General features: G+C 38.3%; 1 protein-coding gene across 1 annotated transcript in view; it reads right to left on the bottom strand.

Moving 5' to 3' along the window:
• The window catches only part of PDE5A (phosphodiesterase 5A), a 137,859-nt gene extending 117,352 nt beyond the window's left edge, over positions 1–20,507 (bottom strand). The window contains exon 1 of the mRNA XM_026847640.1: positions 19,996–20,507. The gene's annotated coding sequence lies outside the window, so the exon portion shown is untranslated. The remainder of the gene's footprint in view (positions 1–19,995) is intronic.
• Between the last annotated feature and the right edge of the window lie 447 nt (positions 20,508–20,954).

The raw sequence follows: 20,954 nt of genomic DNA, 5'->3' as shown, positions 1-20,954 counted from the left end.
AAACATAGTAACATTCCTCATTTTTGAACGAAATTTTTAAAATATGTTATAGAAGGCTTTATTTTGATCCACTCATGCTGTTTTTTGAGAAATAGATGTTATCCATCTTCTTATTCGAAAGCACATGAGGGTGTATGTGTCTGTGATTTGATAAGACTCCTGGTTGTACACAGCACTGCTTATGTGTGTCTACCATGTCAGCGCTGCTGGTGCTCCCCTTCATTACTGATGTCATTGTGCTGGAAATAAAAAAATGAAACACCAAATATGGAGCTACACTGTAAAATGTGCTGTATGTTAAAGATAATCAATACTTGATTCTTACGATGGATAGATAAACAGTGGAACTTCCTAGCTATCGACTCTGTTGCATTGTTTATCCTAGTTATGAGTCTTCCTGCCAGCTGTTCATCCCCTCAGTATCTATTTTCCAGTTGTTTCTGTCTGAAAGTTTGGCTTTCAAATCAAAGCACAGAGCTGCAGTCACATCCATGTTCTGATCGTTGCCTGCTGTATTCCTCCCTCACAGGACCATTTACATTTTTAACAAGTTTGTTGTTCTCCCACTCTGTTAAACTATGCCAGAATACAGAATGTAATTGAGAAATACTGTATGAGTCCTCTTGAAAGGAAATAAGGAAATCCAAAAGGAAATTCCACTTGTGAGCCTCTTCAATTCTGTTAAGGCAAACTATATTTTTCGTTGTCTACTTGAGGAGGAAAACCCAACCCTAGCCATTTAGCTGAAGATCTGTGTAACCTTGGCTGTGCGTTTGTTTACCACTTAGGTAAGTTAATGCCATTTCTGACACCTGTAGATCATATCCTTTGGATAACCCAGCCAAATCATTTCAATGGGTGTGAAGTGGAAAGACATTTATCCTAAGCTTTAATCTGAATGCAATACACAGTTTTACAAGAGATATGAAAAGGGCTCTTGAGACAGTAAATAGAAATACATCAAGAAGCAGCAATTTCAGTCTCAGATCTTTAGATTTATATTCATGCTCACAGATCTAATTACTGCTAGTGAACTGGAAATATCCATATTGGCTCAACTCTTCTTTAATGCGCTGCTGATCACAGCTATATAAGCCAGTAAGTGAAAAAACAGAAAGAGCTTGGCAAACTTTAAAAACTGTTTGGTCCAACTTCTTTTTTTTTGTTCATGATCCACACAGAAAAAGACATGGGTGATTCCAATTTACTTTTTATTACATAAATGAGATCAGATCATCTCTCTGCCTTTTGTGGAACAAGTTATTTCCTAATGCAAATTGCAGCAGGCACATGGGTTTTATCAGAGGAGCCTTTCTTCTAGCTGGGATCATTGGAGTACTTTCTGTTCCCCTTCCTTCTACCTTACCTTTGAACTGCTCCTGTGCTCAAGTGGTGTGGAGGTAGAACCACAAACCTGCAGGAGCACAAAGGAGCCTTATAAGGGCTGTGGATTTTATCCACTGAGTTGGTGACAAACCCTGAAAGACAGATAGTACCTTATTGTAAAAGTGGCACATAAACCTGTGGTTCTCCCATAACCTGTGGTTCTCCTACATGTGGCTGCAAGTGTGGTGGTTCCTCCACAAATTCCTGTGTTTATTCAGAGGTGTATATATTGCTGCAGCTCTGAAAGCATCACAGTATAATCCTTTTTGCCTGGATATCTTTGCTCCATTGACTAAAATTCTCATGCCCTACCCAAAGATTCACGTTTCTGACTCACCTGGCAATACTTAAAGCATTGTCAGGAATTTGAAACTCTCCAAGTTATTTCACAACCATCAGTAAGTTGCATGCACAAGTTCTTGCTTTGGAAAATTCCTTGAACGCTGTTGGGCTGGATGTCAGCAATTCTACCTGTATTAGCCAAAAAAGCAGAAGACATATACAAAGATAAGAGCACGTTAACTAGTACTGGGAAAGAGTAAGTGTGGCAAATGAGAGCATGCAGAGCATAGAACTTTATATAAAGTGGTGGAATTTGTCGCTTTATTCTTATTTCCTCTGTTTTGAAGGTTTTTTGAAGCTGTGATGGCACTGGAGACACTAGTGATGGGAGAAACATAGTTTGCATGTAGTTCTCGATCTCGGAAAATTTTGAAACCTGAATCGTTTTCTTCTGGGAAAACTTTTAGTGCCAGTTTTGTTCCAACAGAAATTCTGAGGCAGACTTCCCATTCTCAAGCTTAAAAAATAGCAAACTGATAGCATACATCCATCCTTTTGACCCTGTAGAGCATGATAAGGCAACTGAAAATTCATTGGGCTGCCCCTGGAAGCTAGGTTATGGATTCTAGCCAAAAGCATGGAAGCTGTAATTAGTGTGGAAGATTTTTCTTCTCTTAATCATGCCTTCATATTTGATCTCTTTCCAGTTTTCCCAAAGAACAAGTCATTAACCACTCCTTTGGAAGAAGAAAGGCTTGAGGCAGCATAGCTTGAGATTTGTTTGACCTTTCAGCTCTCCTTTCCTTTGAAACCAGGATTACTTCTGCTGTATGCAATTTGAATTACATAGGGATTCCAAACATCTGAGAGAGTGAGGCAAATGATAATTTCAGGGTCAGACTTTCAAAGGACCCTGGCTCCAGTGACTGAGACAAGGAATGTGACTTTTGGGGAACCCCTGTATATTGGCTGGCACGCTTTTTCAGAAAGTTTGATAAGTGTTATCAGAGTAGTTGCTGAAGCTACTTGCATGAAAATCAGAGGGGCTTTAATGGGAAGTGAAACTTTGAAAATGCTAGCTGCTGAGGGGACAGGTCTTACCCTGTGTTGTGTGTTGAAGGCCTGCTCACATCAAGAAAATATTTGAGAAAAAATCTGGTATGTAAAAGAAAAGAGTTAAATGTTCAAAACCCCTCAAAAAATAGGTTATAGTTCTCTGCTTCAACTGTCCAACAGAAAGAGCACACTGCTTTCCCCAGGTCCCAAAAAGCTTTGCGTGTCTGACCTTTGAGAGAAGCTGACACAATATGTGTAGAAACAGAAGATTCCTGAAGGAGTTGTCTTTCCCAGCAGGTCAGCTGCAGAGATGTTCCTCTTAAATGAAATTACACTACACCAGAGAAATCCAATCAAATAGAAACCCTGTTAACCATTCTGTGGAATGATTAACATTTTGAATATCCAACCCATTTGTAACCTATAATTAATACAACTAATCCATGTTTTATAGAAGCATGTTCCATGTATGCATTTTATATTGTTTAATGGCGGATAATGTATGTATGTTTATTTATTTAATGGTGGACATAAACTCAACTGTTGTGCTTCTTGTTGAAGACTTAGGGCAATTTATGGTATGTTCACAACTTCCTTTGTCCTCAGTAATGTCTCCTGTAGGTATGAAAACCTGTGACTCCAATCACTATACACTACTACAGAAAATATTCTAAAACCTACACTATGCAATTCTGCATGCAGTTGTTAGTTGTTTCAAAATATCCTAGAGACCAGATGCACATCAAGAACAAAATGCTGCAACTTAAGGCCAGCAATACTAATCTGATAGGCATATAATGTCATCCAGTGTATGGAAACAAAAGAGGACAGCTGATGTAATCCATAGAAAATATTGAATTTGGTTAATATCTTTTAGTGATTGGTTGTTTTACTGAGGGTGGGATTTGTTTGATAATATCCAAATGTAAATACCATTTACAGTGTAACCCTAGGTTACTGTGAATTCCCACCCTTCCCCCTGATTGGGGAATTTGGGTTTGATCTTGAGTAACTGAGACTAAAGTACAGTAAATCCAACACAATACTTTCCTACCCCAAAATACACATTCCAAAGCACTGGAAGAACACAGCATTTTTTCTGAATTATTTACTCAGGAAAACAGATGAAAAATAATAGCTTTTCATGTGGCAAGGAAAATAAAGCTCAGGAAGCTTAGGAGTGATTAAACGAATGTACTGTGCGTACCTCTTAATATGCAACATACATATCGTTCCATCTTCCTTCTGTACTAGTGCATCGAGTTGGAGGAGGAGAGATCACTGAAGACAAAGCAGGAGCTACTCTAGTAGCCCAGGAACCAGGAGGAAGAGAGCCTGAAAAGTAACTTTACTTGGACTGTCTTTCTAGTTTGCATACAAGGTCATAATATGTTGGAATCCTACAGGCATACATATAATATTTGTCCTTTAAGCACAATTAATGTTCTGAGGAAAAGATATAATATGCAGTTGGAGGCTTAAAGAGCTACTTGGAACATAGGTATCCACCTCCATGGTGTATATCTCTATCCTGGAGCCAGGATAACTTTTTTTCCCTATGTGTAGGTAAGGAAAGGGAGGCTTGAGCAGAGCTGGTTGTTAGGGGGATGTAGCTGCTCTCAGTGTAGAGCGAGCAAGTGACACAGCCTGTTTGTCCCTCCTGGAGCTGCCAAACTGTGCTGATGTAATTTGCTCTGAATATGCTGCTCTTCTCTACTTTCTAATCAATTTGAAGGGATCACTAGCAATGCCAGGCATCTGTGTAACTGTTAGGGTGCATAACTTCTATTGAATTATCTGTTTTCAGCTTGCATTATCAGATTATTTTTCTTTTAGTCAGAGGCATGCATAAGAGAACATGCCTCTGCCTAGGGAACTTAAATCTGTTGTATAAAGCCTATGACTAGCGCCAATTATAAGTGCAAAGAATAGCCTTTTTTGTCTGGGTTTTCCTTTGATGTGTGTCTAGAGGAAGCATGCAAACCACATTTCTGGTTTATCTGACCTCTCTGCAGTAAGTTCCAATCAGATCTAGGTTTCAATTAACTATAAAAAGTGCAGGATTTTAAAAGCTGTAATTCCGAATTATTCCCAGCACAAACACCAAACAGCTGCACTTTGTGCTGGGAAATGCCTTGGAGGCTGAAGGAGAGATCCTTCTCTTCAGGCCATGTAGATGTTTTACAGCTGCAAATATAACCTTGAGGTTAAAGTAACTTCCTTGGAGAGCCCAGCTATAAATGGGCTGGCCAAACAATTTTGAGGTTATAAAGCACAACTTGGGTCTGTTCTTCCTGCTGTGGAGGGAAGAATGTGATGATTGAAGATCTGCACATCTTCACCTCTTGAGGCCCTGCTTTTAGTACTCACTGTCACTTTTCTTTGTATATGCTTACTGTATTTTGGAGCCCTACTAACACGTATGGACAAGTTTGGCTAACTCCAAAGTGATCATGCCTGGGTCTGGGAAGCAGCGTGTGCCTGCCTGGGTGTGAGGTCCTGAGCGCTCTTGTTAACTGTGTGGGGAAACAGAGGAGTCCTGGGCTGGAAACTCTGCTGACGCAAGTGCCTTGTTTCTGGTAATTCAAGTAATGTTTGTTTTATGTACCTAAACTTTCTCAAGCAACTCTGCAAGTCTCAACTCCAATGTCTGCTTTACAATTATCTGACAACTAATTTAATAAAAACCCTGCAATTAACCAGCTGAATTCACACAGCTCATGTTCTTCAGAGCCTCATCTGAAGGCTTTGCTATTACTAATAGGCAGAACTTTGCAGACACTGCACTGATCTACTAAACCCTGCTCTAATGTTGTTTAGAGAAAATAATTACCCTCACCATGTTGTTTGTGTTTTGCTATTTCTAAACTATGAAAATTCAGGAAGCGGCATCTTGCACATGATTACAAATTACCAGTTGGGGTTTAGTATCAGGCAGCTAAAAATATAATATTAAATGCATTTTCTTATTGTGTGTTAATGTATTATTCACCAGAGAGTCTGAATGTGGTTCAGAATAATAAACATGATGGGGACAAAATCTTAGTAACAAGAGCAGATGCAGCAGAAGGTATCTGGCCTATAGTTATTCCCTTGAGGAACTTTGTCTGAAAAAGATATGAAGAAGATCTCAATAAAATATCAAGATTTGACCTATTGCTGATTATGTGAGTAATGCACAGGAGAAAGTCAAGGCAGGAATTTAATAAGGGGGAGAAGGAAAGTAGGGTGCAAAGTGTATCCTTCAAAATTAGAATTTTCTAATTCGTGAGTAAGAAGAACAGCAGGTTTTATTAGTGGCTTATAAACAACACTGAAATGTGGAAGTGACAATTAACAGCAGCCCACGGCTTGTTAAGTCCATGATAGAAGGTTATAATTCATATGCCATCTGGATGTGGAAATTTTGTGGAAAGCAGCTCTTAAAATGAGCTCATCACTTGGTGCTGAATGCTCTTTGGCAGGAATGTGTCTCAAAGAACACCAATAGAAATGGGGGGGGGGGCAACAGTTTTCAGAGTAAGAAATGAGAAATTTTGGGAGGGGAAGAGAGTGACTTTATTTTAATCTTTAACTTATCAATATTTTTCTGAATGCAAGAGTTTCATTTAGATCCAGAAGTCTGGGAGCTCCATGGAAGTAAAGGAACCATATTTGGCTAAGAAGAAGGGATAGGTAAGGTGGATAGTGAATGAAGAACTACTAGATGTTTTTGTGGCAGAAAGACAACCCAACCAAACAGATACTGTTTAGTGAGTAAGGAAAGACAAATTAAGTTTGGAGATATAACTGCAAAAGATGATGTTCTTCTGGAAAAAAAAAAAAAATTACTCGTCTTTTATCTGTTTGTGGACTTGTGTCATTTTTCAGTGGTCTGAAGAGAATGGAGAACCTTGAAAGCTAAACCGAATGACGTTTCAGCAAACAAGGCATGCTGCAATAAATGTGTGAGCTGACCAGTGTAACAAATATGAACTGAAGTGTATGTTATTGCATGGCTTGCCTTAGACTTGTAGCCTAAACCATTGGGAAATGTATGCTTTGAGATGGTGTGCAGTTCTTGTTTCTTCCTGGGTGAGACTGGTAATCTTAGACTGTGCCATGTGCCACAGAAAGAGGTCCTGCCACTTATTCTGAATACCTGGCAGGGAATTGAAAATGGGAGAAAAAAAAAGATAAAAATAAAATATTAAAGATAGGTTGGTCAAATCTATCAGCTGATCTGACATATAAGAAAAGTTGGGAAAACTTGTTGTAGTTAGGCCAGCAAAATAGAAGACAGGTTGTATGTCATTATGTCAAATGACTTAAAGCCATTTTAGACTGCAGAATAGAAGAGGCTCTTAATTTTTAAGGCTGGGAAAGCCTGGAGCAGTTGTTGTTTTTTTGGTTTTGTTTTTTTTTTTTTCATTTGTCTCAAGGATGCCAAAAAAGCAAGCTAGTACTCTAGAGTTTGAGCTCTTTGAGAGATTGGATGGTACGGTGCCTGTCACAGCAGAGGTCGGGTTTAATGACGCAAGAACTTGCATCTCATCTACGTTTTCTGTACCCAAAAAAGGTTTTTGGGGGAAATGTGTGTTCTGCTCCAGTGTGTGCATCATTAGAAATAGTAATTAAATTCATAGTAATTACCACTGTATATTTGCCTAAATCAAAGCGGGTATGTAGGGGTCTGCCTTTAAAGTCCTCATTCGCTAGAACTCAACACAGTTCCTAGCAGTGGAATTAGTAATAAATTGCACAGAGGTCCTAAAATAGTCTTCCAGAAACTTAGCCCCAGGAATTGTGTCTGAAGTTAATAGGTTTTATTTAGTATCTAACACAAAGAAAATGCATATAAAAGTGACAGCAGTAATTAAACTTCCAAGAGTGATTACCAGTAAAGCTGAAGTCACATATGATAAGCTCAGTATGTTAAACACAGCACACCACTTAAAGAAATATTATGATACATGTCATGGACCCAGAGAAATCTGCTGTGGATGTTAATTATTTTTAGCAGTTAAGTTCTGTAATCAAAATCGGACTTTTTGAATAGCCATGGCTGTCTCCACTTTCCTTTAATGCGTTTGACCTTGAATAATATTTGCTGAACTAAATGACCACAACTGCACTTGGCACACAACATATTCTGGAGTTGTGCAAAGATGAGCTTGTAAAGACTAAACACAACCCACAGCCTGATCCATGAGCAGTGATTACTGTAAGCCCAGACAACCAATTTTGTTTTCATGTGTTTGAAGGTACTCTCTGCTTGCATTTACATCCAGAGATGCTTTTGACAGAATAAGTCATCAGGTTTTCTACTTTGACTAGTCATCTTTATAGTGGTGTTTTGCTGTCAGAGCTGAAATTCATATCATTAGTCATACTGTTGATTCAGCTAGTCATTCCAGTCTGGGCTATGTTTCCTATCAATTTTTTCTTTATGTATTCTTTTCTTTGAATTATTGCTGGTCTAGCACTGTATTAAAATAATTCTGTGTACGTAGAATATATTTTATAGTAACATATGCTCTTGCTTATTTTGCTAAAGACCTTCAGGAATAATCTTTAATTTTTAAAAATGCTGTACTTATTAAAATTGTACTTGCCGCTGAAAACACTGGAACTTCCTTAACAAACCATTCAGTTCTATGAGATTAATATACCATGGGATCACTCCCTTAGCATGGGAAAGATGTAAGGGAACACTTCATCATTTCAGTTTCATCCCAGTTCAAAATGACTCATTGCTACACCTGATCCATATAGAATCAAAACCTATTAAAATTGGAGCTATGAGGACCTCAAAGTCAAGCAAACCATTCCTGAAGATTTAATTGTAGCCTTTATTTGATATTATTAGACCTATGATGATCTACTGTGAGAATGGCAACTTCAGTTATGACTAAAACCAAACCTTATAGAAAAATTCTTTACAAATTTAAAGCCATGAAGCAGATAAATTCCTTTGGAGTTGGGAAGGCATAGTTCTCTTTGGGATTCCATTTTTTTAAAAGGGTCATCTCAGAAGCAAGTTTTCCTATTAGATTTGACAAGAAATTTTTTTTTAAAAGTGTATTAAAAATACTACTCTGTTTAGTATTTTATTCTGCTTTACTTTGTATTATATTCTGTTCTATATGATACATGATAAAGCAGAGTCTGCTCAAAGAAATCATGGTCTAAAATGGTAAGGTGAGAATTTCTGATAAACTGAGAACAGCTAACTGGGAAAAGTGATATCTGGTATCTTCTGAACAAAGAAAAAGCATGTCTCTTTTGACATGAATACTCCCTATCTGCTGATCTTATCATTTAAGAATGTTTCAGAACAGGACATGACTGAATTAAGAGAACTCATGAGGAAATTCTCTTGTGGCTCTTCAGGAAGTTATAATCTGCAAAAGAACTTCAGTTGCAAGGGATCTCTTCTACTTAGAAGGCAAAAACTAAAAGCCATTATTGCATACAGCTTGTTATCTGATTTCTGCCCTCCATACATAGCCAGGTCTCTCTGAGGGGAAAAAAAATGAAATGGTAATTGTTTGTTTTGTTGTGTTTTTTTTTTTCCAGTGTGGTGCAAGAATTTTGTGAACAGATGCTGATTGATTCCGTTCTGTGCAAGTGGACTGGTGGCTTTCTGAGTATTTGTTCAGGGCTTCCAAGTTATGAAATGTTTGATGTATAAGCTGAGTGTGAATAAAGGTTTTATTACTTTGAACAAGACATCTCGGCTCAAAATTCCCTTGCTTACATTTGCATGGATATTAATGACCTGTGAGTTAAATGTGGATATAAAAATGTCAGATGAACTAAAACAGATCAAATAATATTTCTTCTTAGTTTTGCCCTTCAAACATTTTATGGTTAATATCACTGGGCTTCCCTCCTCTTCTCCTGATGTGTGTTTACTGGTGGTTACATGGTCACATTTTTAAATACAAAATAAATCTACAAATCATCTGTCTGCCTTTATTGTAATTTATATGAACACGGTTGTTGTCTCTGCTTTCATAGATGAAGGACTGTCTTCTAAACAGGGTTTGTGCAGAACACATTTTTACATTTTTCTTTATATTTAAAATGATATTGCTGAAAAACAGCAAGCTTTCCAGGGTCTAGTATCTTAGAGATATACTAAGCGAAGCTTGAACTGACCCTCTTTAAGTCTGTCTCGTCTTAAAATACTTTTAGTGTACTTTTAAAATTCTAGATTATACCTGTACTCTTGTCTGTCTTTCACTTTTGTAAAGAAAGATTTATCATTTAATCTAATAATGATTAAATAAGTAATGTGATCATTTTTTTAGTTTTGTTAAATTATTTTTCTCTTTTCTCAATGTGATTTTGTAAGTGAAGACAAATAGGAAAGTCAGAGATGAAGAACAGTACATTTCTGAAAGGAAATTGATCTGTTTAAGTACGGTGAAAGAAAATGAAGTTTCAACGGTTTATTTTAAATGATCTTATCTTCAACATGATCTAGTTACTAATATTTAATCATATTACTTAAGTAATTACATAGAATTTCAGAAATCATAATTAATGCTAGAAATTACATAGTAAATGCAAAGATTACTTTCTTTCAAAAGCGGTGCTTCAATCATGCTGTTGTGGTGCTGCCATACAAGTCTGATCTGAACAAATGTCCTTACATCTGTAGAAGAGTTTCAGGAAAAAATGCTTCTTGAGGAAAGTGGCATTAGGTCATAATAAAACTATACATGATGCCCAGATTTACTTAAATTCATGGAGCTAATATCTCATCTAGCACCGTAGCCAAATAGTAAACTCCAGTAGCCTCTATGCGTAGAAAGAGTTGTGCAATTACTAGAGCCTATACACCCTGTTGTCCTTAGCACACGTGAGAAAACTAATAAAGTGAGAAGCCATTTAATTGCCTGTTCATCTAAAAGGCTTCAAAGAAGTAGTACCCAAGCCTTGATGGCTCCTAGGCAGTAATGCTGAACAAGTGTTAAAAGCAGCATCGTATTCTGTTGTTCTTTTCAGCTAAGGCTTCCAAATGCTGTAAAATTCTTCTGTGTTTCTGATCCTTCTCATAATATTGTTGTATGATACTACAATTGTACAAGAGTTGTGTCAGCACCCAATGAGCCAACATCTGGAAGCTATTAAAATTCTTCAGAGAGCATAGGATGGCACAGGAGGAACTGATGCATCTGGAAAGATCAAAACCTTTCCGTTGTGCTTTGGTAGGGTAAGTGATTGCCAGGTTAAGGCTGTGAATCTCTCAGGATCCTTCAGACAGACTTCTGGTATATATACAGTGTGATACAGGGCTGCATGTATAGACAGTATGACCAGGTACCTAAATACTTCGTGGAACATTGTTCTTCTGTTGGGTTTGTTTGGTTTTTTTTCCTTACAGTCAGTTAGTAGCAGTCCAGCATGTAAAAAGTAACAGCTACTTCTATATGGATAAATTTTACATCTGAAACAGATCTGAAACCAAGTATTTTGAATCTAATTTCATGTCTTGCATTTGATTTGTACATGTGCACAATGGCTCTATGGCATTAGACATGAATCATAGGTAGGACATCTTGTCACATGCAACATGTACAGTAGTACTTTTTCCATCCGATGTGATTCATCTATTCAGACTTTAGGAACTCACTTAGCAGGGTAACCTAACTTTTCATCTTTCCTTTCTTTTCTTTTACTGGCAGCTTAAAATCATTATTTAGTTTCAGTTCAAAACCAAATATTATAAATGCACATCTTGTGAGGAGATATAGGCAAGGCCATTTGTGTCTGGTTATTATATATTTTCCACAGAAATTAGGAAAGATCATTTTAAAATTTAAGATGAAATGTAGCTTTTCATTACTACTTTTTCTGGATTCTTACTTTGTTTTATTAATATCATAACTGGCAACCGTCATCAAGCTCTCTTGATTCTCATGATTTTACGAAGAGGCTGAAAGTACATATTCAAAGAATAGGAAGAGAGAATTTATTGCTGTTAGAGAAACTGTTTTTAGACAGATGTTCTGTTTAGTTTGGTACCAGTAAAATTATTCATAAGCTTCAGAAATGGTGCCTGAGACTTCATTTGGACCATCCCTATGAAAATACAAGAAATGAGCTAGAAAAGGACAAACAGGAATAGCAGATAAAGAATATTGTTGGGTGACTTTCTGAGAGTCTCAGGTAATTGTTACTATGTCTGGAGTCTGCTGAGTAAGGAGAAAGACTGCACATAAAGCAGAGGCATGAGAGGGTTGAAAAGATGAATGTTCAGGGTTAGACACATGCACATATGTATATATGTAGGGGTCAGAGGATCAAGTCTTGTAGAGATGCATGTAGGCAGAATGAATATATATACTCGTGATGCTGAAGCTGGTACTTAGGCTGGATGAAACCAATTCCAGGGCCCAAATAAGTAGCTTTAAGAACAAGGTTTTAAATCTCTCTTATGATGATGTCATGGCCACACACACACAAGAAAAATCTTCTGGAAATGATGAGAAACATTTATTAAAAATGCTTCTTATTTTTAGTCTGAAATACTTGCAGGTGTATGTATCATCCCTTGCTTGTAGAGGGAAGATCAAATTACCCCAGAACTTTGCTGCATATATCTGTCTTTCATTCTTAATTGGCATGGAAGTCTGATATTGTCCAAGCCTCAGATACAGAAATGAATGCCATGCTAGACTTCTGAAGAAATCTTGTGTTTTACTGCTTAAGACAGTCTCTTTAACTGTGTCGAATGGATGTAACTCTGATGGTGCCATTTAACTTTTTACTGAAATGTTAGCATGTGTCCTCAGCTTAAAACCACTTTTGGGCTGTGCTCATACACTTATTTAGGTTCCAGCTCTGTCCCCTGAACCAAAAGACTTTACTCTGGTACATTCATCCATCTTTGCTCCAGTGAAAGATGAGGTTAACAGCAATTTGTTGGTGTTGGCATGCGACAGTGTTTCTCAGGCTTCTTTCACCTTCCCTTTCAAGGAGAAAATGCTGAGGCTTTTGATTATAGAGCCATAATCTAAACATAAGCATGTAGTTTTAAATTAAAAGATTAAGTAATTCAATGGCTAAGAGACGGGATTGTATTGTAAAGAAAAAGCAATAGTAAAAATTCAGGGGCAAGGTAGGATACAAGTGAAGCTTGGGGAGACTGAAGTAACCCACTAGCAGAGCAGATGGACAGAAAACTACATGAGAACTCACTGGGCTGCAGTAAGTTAATGAGGGAAGTCTGAAACTGGGAAGGCAAATCCCAAATCACACCGGACAGAGCCAGACTGTTGCTGACTCTTAGTAGTGTTTCCTATGAAAGAAAAAATATTCCTGAGAAAGTAAAGAACAGTGTCATTCTTATAATGGTCATTAACACTCTTCCAAAAAAATGCAGCAACAAACAGAATAAAGAAATATTTATTTAGGCTCTACTTGATCTCAAAGTAGAGACTTGTAAACCATTTATTTACTGCTGGTGTCATACAGACACTTTTAAATTGTTATACTGTGCTGGTTATGGCTGGGGTAGAGTTAATTTTCTTCATGGTAGCTAGCACAGGGCTCTGTTTTGGATTTGTGCTGAAAACAGTGTTGATAATTCAGGGACGTTTTAGTTATTGCTGAGCAGTGCTTACACAGAGTCAAGGCCTTGTCTGCTTTTCATCCCACCCCACCAACAAGCAGTCTTGGGGCGCACAAGAAGCCAGAAGGGAACACAACCAGGACAGCTGACCCAAGGGATTATGGTGTCACACTCAGCATATAAAGCTGGGGGAAGGAGAAGCAAGGGGGGATGTTCAGAGTGATGATGCTGGTCTTCCCAAGTAACTGTAACATGTGGTGGATCCCCGCTTTCCTGGAGATGACTTAGCATCTGCCTACTGATGTGGTGAAGCTAATTCCTTGTTTTGCTTTGCTTGTGGGTGAAGCTTTTCCTTTATCTATTCAACGGTTCTTATCTCAACCTATGATTTATACTTTTTTTAGATTCTCCTCCCCATTCCACTAGGTGGGGGGAGGAGTGAGTGAGTAGCTGCATGGTGTTTAGTTGCTGGATGGGGTTAAACCATGACGTATATGCAATGATGCCAGCTCTCAATCTGGCCTCTGAAATTGTATAGGTGAGCTGCAGGCTAAATGCCTTCAGGTGAGCAATCACTGACAGCAGTGGCTTGGAAAGAGACTCTTAGTGGAGCCATTGACCTCACAGCGGGGAAGAGCTCAGCAGCCTTCCTCCCAGCTCTGCTGTGTGTGCTGACAACACCCGGCCTTGGCTTATGGGGTAGGGCCATGGCAGAGTGAGGCGTGGATGTGCTGTCTCGGCCTGGTGAGTAAAGCTGGTGTATTGTTGGCAGTACCCACCACTGCTACCTAAACTAATTCTGGCGAAAAGTTTCTAGGATACGTAAGTGGGCATCACTTCCTTTGATATTCCCCACTCTTTGTATTTCTCTATGCAACCAACACCAGACACAGCAATGGAAAAGTGAGTGTCTCTGTGATGCAGCATGATATCTAGGCAGTAAGAAGCACTGGTCCGTAGATATGTTCTCTATCCTGTGTGCATCTTGTACCTCTGCGTGAAGAAAGAGCAAAGACTTACTGTTGTTCCTGCTGTGTCGGTCCCCTGTCTCTAATGGTTCACACAAGCAAACTGAATTTGGGGCTACTCAAAACTGGGTTTATTTCTCTGAACTATGACCATATAAAAATGATTTTTTTCTTACCTGACAGAGCTGCCTACTTACATATATACATGTATACATACATCACATCTTTTTAGTGATAAATATAAAGACAGGCTTTTGTTCTACTAGCCCTGCAAAGCAAGGAAACAAGGAAATAAATTGTATTTTCACTGAATTCCAGCCAACTACATCTACCTGAGGCATTACAAGTCTACATGCCACTGAATTCTTATTACTGGCATCCAGGCTAGAATCTTGCTGGGCTGAAACCAAGAAATAACTTTCAAGTTGTAATTTAAATATATGTGACAAGAATGTAAGGCAGTCCTAAAGCACCAAATGTACATACTTATTTTGGAGAATAAGATCACACTTTAAGACCCTGAGTCAGGTTAATATTGCTATCCGAATTAAGAGGCCAGGTTTGCTTAAGCAACTGGGATTTTGGTAATCTCCAAAACTGGAGGCATATTCCGTACTATAAAGAAAGGCAGGAAATCTTCATGGTCCCTGTCAGTCAGCAGTAAATTTGTGTCCTTTCAAATCTGGGGATAAGTTTGACCCTATGCTTTTGAGAGAGATACCAGTGAAGCACCTCTCCAAGAAGCTGGTGTGTGCTACCTTGCAGTGCAAGCCTATGCAAATAATCTATTTCTAGCTACTGCTTAGAAGAGAGACCAGATCATTACAATATAAATGGCTAATTCTACATTGAAAAGGAATAGAAAATAAAATAATTTTATTCCTATAACTTGCAAGCAATTAGCTCAGTTCCAGAGGAAATAACACAATGTATAGTTCACCTCTTAATGCTGATATACTATTGTCTTGAGGTACTGAGGGCTATGCAGACCTTCATGTTGTAGATCTAACAATTGAGGTGAAATTAGACCTTGACCTAATAGAGAAGAAAACCTAGCAGATACTTGGGTTTCCAAGCCATGGGCTGGCTTCACTGGAAAGATAAATTAAATTGAACTGATTTTTGCTAGCTTTCCTGCCCAAGAGCTATAGCGTTGCACATTGGTTTAGAAAGTGTTTACAGTCAGGAGAAATGGGTCAATAGGAACTTCATGAAATTCAACAAAGGCAAATTCAAAGTCCTGCACCTGGGGAGGAACAACCCCAGGCACCAGGACATGCTGAGGGTCAACCAGCTGGAGAGCAGCTCTGCAGAAAAGGAGCTGGGGGTCCTGGGATGGACACCAAGCTGAACGTGAGGCACCAACATGCCCCCATGGCAAAGGCAGCGAACGGTGTCCTGGGCTGCACTAGGAGAAGTGTTGCCAGCAGGTCAAGGGAGGTGACCCTTGCCCTCTACTCAGCACTGGGGAGGCCACCCCTGGAGTGCAGGGTCCAGTTCTGGGCTCCCCAGTAGAAGAGAACATGAGGGAAGAGTCCAGTGAAGGGCAACTAAGATGATGAAGGGACTGGAGCATCTCTCCTGTGAGGAAAGGCTGAGAGAGTTGGGACTGTTCAGGCTGGGGAAGAGAAGGGTCAGGGAGGTCTTGTTAATATCTACAACTACGTGAAGGGAGGCTGCTAAGAAGACCGAGCCAGGCTTTATTTCTTGGTACCCAGTGTCAGGACCAGAGGCAATGGGCACAAACTGAAACACGGGAGGTTCCCTGTGAACATCAGGAAACACTTTTTTAGCTGTGAAGGTGATCAAATGCTGGCACAGGTTGCCCAGAGAGACTGTGGAGTCTCTGTCCTTGGAGATATTCAAAAGCCATTTGGATTTGGACATGGTCCTGGGCTTTAGGTGGCCCTACTTGAGCCAGGGAGGTTGGACCAGGCGACCTCCTGAGGTTCCTTCCAACCTCAACCATTCTGTGAAATGAAGCTTCTGCATATGATCAGCTTTCGAGAAACAAGTACTTTTAATGCTTTCCTGCTATGAAACTGCTATTAAAAATACATCTGATTATCAAAATCTCTTGGAGGCTAAATAAGCTTATTGGCACTGAATATTAGAGTTCAGAGATGTCATATTTTCCTATTGTTGTGCCAAAGCTATTAAAGTTGCACCTGAAACTAACAACTCTAAACAGGCAGTTTTTATTTAGCTTTACTGTAAGAAAGATAAAGTCCTGTTCTTCAAAGTCTGTTTATGGATTGCTAGTTTGAATAAAAAAGTCTGACTTTGCACAACTGCTTTTCTTTAACATCCACAGTTACAACTGGTTTGTGCTCTGCATTTAAAACAAAGTGCAGGACAGAAGTGATACTGTCTTGGCCTTTTTTTTTTTTTTTTTTTTTTTTTTTCCCTGGAATGACTGCAGCTATGATTTTCCACACAGTAAAGATTTTTTGACCTAAAGGAAGGAAGAGTAAGCAGATGCTCAGAGAACAAGCGATAAGATCTAGAAAGATTTTAAGACCTGCAGCTCATGACAACTAGAATCCTTTACAAAGAGATTTACAATTAGCTTCTTAGCTATGTTCTGATATTTCTGAGGACTTAAGGAATTCTTGGTGGTTCAGAAAGAGAACTTAACCTTCTCCTAATATGCCTCATGTTCTGTCAGCTATGCAGAGGCAATGGAAAACATTTGTAAAAACAGAAGGCAGTGCTAGACCCCCGCCATTGAATACAAATGGTAAGTTCAAGGTCCAGTTAATGGTGGGTGAGCCAAGAAACATTTGGAGATTTAGTTTAACATTGAATATACCCCAAAGAATACACTATTTCAATTCCAGGACTTCTTGGCTATGGTAAAACTCTGAATACTGCAAGAACAGTCATTTCATAGTTTACACTTTCAGCCAGAACAAAGAACTGCTGAGGTACATGAAAACTAAGATGTAGCAGTTAACACGGTTTTCAAGATTTTTGAAAAGACATGTTCGACAGCTGGTTCAGTCCAGCAGAACACTTTTTGTCCACAGTGCTTAATGATAATCTACTATGCCATTCAATTGCTTTTCATAAACTGAAATAGATATTATCTTAAAAGCAATTATGTGTATAGATTATACTAAGATAGTAAATGTGAAAATATCTGGTTTTTCTATTAAAAAAATGCTGGCATGTTACACTAAGTTTCACAGAACAACTAGGTAAAATATGGAAACTATGATCTGTGTAGCTGAAGTGTTTGTAATTAACTTACATAAGCAGATGTTACTTGCTAGAGTTTAAAATATGAATATAGAAAAAGCTCCTACAAAGTGTTTGCAATAGTGACATCAGTGCTTTATATTGACCCTAATTAAGATCCTACTTATTTAATCAAGTATTATTCTGTAAAGGTAGGTTTCTTCTGTGGAATGGATACAGTGCTACTCACCGCAATGCAGTAAGTACAACCTTACACTGCACCATGTCTGTCTCTGTATCCTTTGCCTGTATGTTAGGAATTAGGCACTGAAGATGAGAAATATAGTACTGTTCAAAGCGTAAATAATGCTTAGTCTCACACACAAGTATATGTCATCAGGTTCAGAATGTTTCTTCCCAGTTGTACCCTGTTGCACTCCCATCTCTGCATGCTGCAGGGAAGGTACTGCCTCAAAATCAAGTGGAAGTTAACCAACATGCCTGGTAGTTGTCAGACTACCCATGTTTGCTTTCCTCAGCTTAGCATTAATGACTTCATAAGGATTAGTTAAGGCTACCAGACCTACTCTAGTTTTTTCTTCTAGATTTTCTTGAACCTACGGGATAGACTTTTAAACTGACGAGTGAAAGCCAAATTACTGTTAGCTGTATCTTAAGGTAAGCTGTTAAAGACCCAGTGTTATTACTTTTTTTTTACTTATTTAGACTTGTAAAAAAGTGTTCACTGTACCCAGTGTAACTTACATGTGAGTACAGAATAATGACAGGTTCTTAATTTCTATGCCTGTGGTTTCAGATTGGACCTAGAGACCATACTTAAAATCCAACTAATCTTATAAAGATGTAAAATTCTTCCTCCTCAAAACCCTTGTGATCTTTATGCAACAAATTTGGCCAACATACCATCATTACTTCCTGCAAAGCAGAATTGGGAGATATGTTGAAAAAAAATGGTTGTTGGTTTTGGGGTTTTTTTTGGAGGGGGGGTAGTTAGGCACTGAAGATCTGTGCAAGAGCAATATGCAGATGTTAACACCTCAACTGGCAATAATATTCTTTTAAACATCGTATGCTCCAAATAACTGTGGCAGATGTACAATAAAGCACATAGAGATGTGTGACATAATAGTTAATACTAAGGATCCTGATGATCATCTTGACAGATAATTGCTGTGGTGACTGTTTTAGGAGGATCACTGTTACTTTGAAGCAGCACATTTCTATGCCTCTTCTTGATAGTACCTGGGATTAATTAAGTCTGTTGTTACCTGTATATGTCTATAGACAAGAATCTGTCTTGAAGTAAATAGCTGCAGAGATCCAGATTGAATGGCAAAGAATTATGGTTGCCAAATTTGTTTACCTACATACTTTTTTAGCTGAGACTTTCATTATGTAGTTTGACACTAACAATAGTCATTCCTGGATTGAAGCATTTGGAAACAGTGTAAGGGAATGAAGATAGATGTACAAAACTAGAAAGCCACTCCTTTAACTCTACCCATCATTTAAAACAGAAGAAAAAAAAAAAATCTGTAAGTGAACTGAGTTTTCATAGGTCTGGCTACTGAACAAGGTATTTCTTGCTTCTTGTGAATATGTTCAGTACTGTACAAACAAAAGAAATGTTATTTTCCCTTTATACCTCTATAAACCTAAGTTCCTCCACTTTAATGGACAATAATACAACATTTTATTTCATGATTAGGTATGACTATTAGTCCTATGAGCTTAAATAATTTTGATAAAACACATTTGAAATTTAGCAACCTACTTTAACCTCCTAGTCAAATTTGTTCTGACAGGTCTCTTTTCTAACTTTGATTTATTAAATTCTGTGAGAAAGAACAATGGTGGCCTCCTGTTTCTTATTACACCGGATCAACTGATCAGATAATTCAAAGTCTGATAAAATATCTCAGTGAATTTAGTGTATGCAAGTAAGAATTACTGTTATTAGGCCATGTTAATGTAAGATATGGTAATGTAAGAGTGCAATTCCCAATTCTTTTGTAAACAGCATCAATATGCTATGCTTAGCAAGTGCTTCTTTCTCCTGTAGAACATGGTTTTGCTTTTGTTTTGAATTTTAAAATGTATCATATAATTTTAAGTTGCTAAATGGTGTGATTTACTGACTGTTCTTGATAGATTGTGTTGGTGTATCGTGAGGACTGCATTCTAGCTTTCTTCCCTTAAAATACAGTCAGTTCTAAGAAAGCAGCATTACTGTGAAAACAGCATTTATATATTTCTCTTGCACGTTTGTCCTCAGCATTATCTTACTGGGAACATGTTTGCCAAAAGATCTTCTGAGCTCTGACTGCAAACCATTCTGTATCCCAAGTTTCTCATGCAAATGCTATATGACTTCAGGTAGGTAGAGAAATTCAGGTTCTCTAAGCATGTCATCTACAACCAACTTTACAGTTTTCTGAGCCTTATGATTGCTGCATATTCAAAGCAATTCCACTTATTGTACTTGTCATCTAGTTAGACTGTATAACTTCTATCTAGGCAGTTTGCTTTCAATCTTACCTCAGTATTCACAACCTCATCTTGCTGAGATGTCTTACCCAGGCTCCTTATCCTGAAAACTTTTGGCTTTTTATTTGTTTAACTTCCATGGCTTGCAAGCAATCCAGCTTTTGTTCAGATGGTGTTCGGTAGGCTGGTGCATGACTCTGCACTGCTTGGGTTTTCTTTAATCAACATATGGACTATAATATATTGTTTGTTTTGAATCTGATGTCATGGGAAAAAGTGTTGCTTGAGTCAGTATGGAAATGTGCCCAGATACGTTCAAGTTGTTTCTTCCTTGACTGTAGTATCTGCTTGAAACTTTTCACTTGCCGTCTAATGGTTATTCCTGCTCATCCTACAGGCTGTTTCCAGTCCAAATATAGTGCTACTTGACTGAAAAAATCCAAGAAGTGGTTCTCTTTGGCACAAGTTTAACAATCCTGACCAAATCCCTTCTGAAATACCATAGTCCAGTTTGTCATAGAAGGTCACAGGCTTGCTAAGGCTGTCCCTCCGGACATTTCAGTGACTCCTGTGTCTGCACAGCTAGAAAAACTCTGCTGAAATCTGGAATGTTTTTCAAACCCTTTTTTCCCCTCCCTCTGAAGTCACTGTGAGCAAGCAGTGACCTGGGGTACCCTTGTGAAACTCCTATTGACCTGCAATTTGGAATGTGCAGCCAGTTCAGGGCCGTGCCCTACACCAGGGTGCCGTGTTTGGGGTTTTTTTACACTGAAGGAGCCTTTCAGATGATATTTGGGAATGACTTTAAAAGCACAGCTGAAGTGATTTTATTTGCTTGGCTGCTTAACTAAAGAATATTAGTCAGGGCAAACTAATGTAACTCCACTGATATTAATAGAGCTGAGTTACAACAGCTGAATAAAAAAGCCCTTAAATTCTAGGGAAATTATTATACAGGCTGAGCTTAAAAGACTCTAATGCTGTCTTACAGTGTATAAATAGTGTTGAGT

This window comes from Athene cunicularia (genome assembly GCF_003259725.1).
Source record: "Athene cunicularia isolate RWA chromosome 4 unlocalized genomic scaffold, athCun1 chr4_part2, whole genome shotgun sequence".
NCBI classification, from domain to species: domain Eukaryota; kingdom Metazoa; phylum Chordata; class Aves; order Strigiformes; family Strigidae; genus Athene; species Athene cunicularia.
This window is presented reverse-complemented; position numbering and strand designations above follow the sequence as displayed.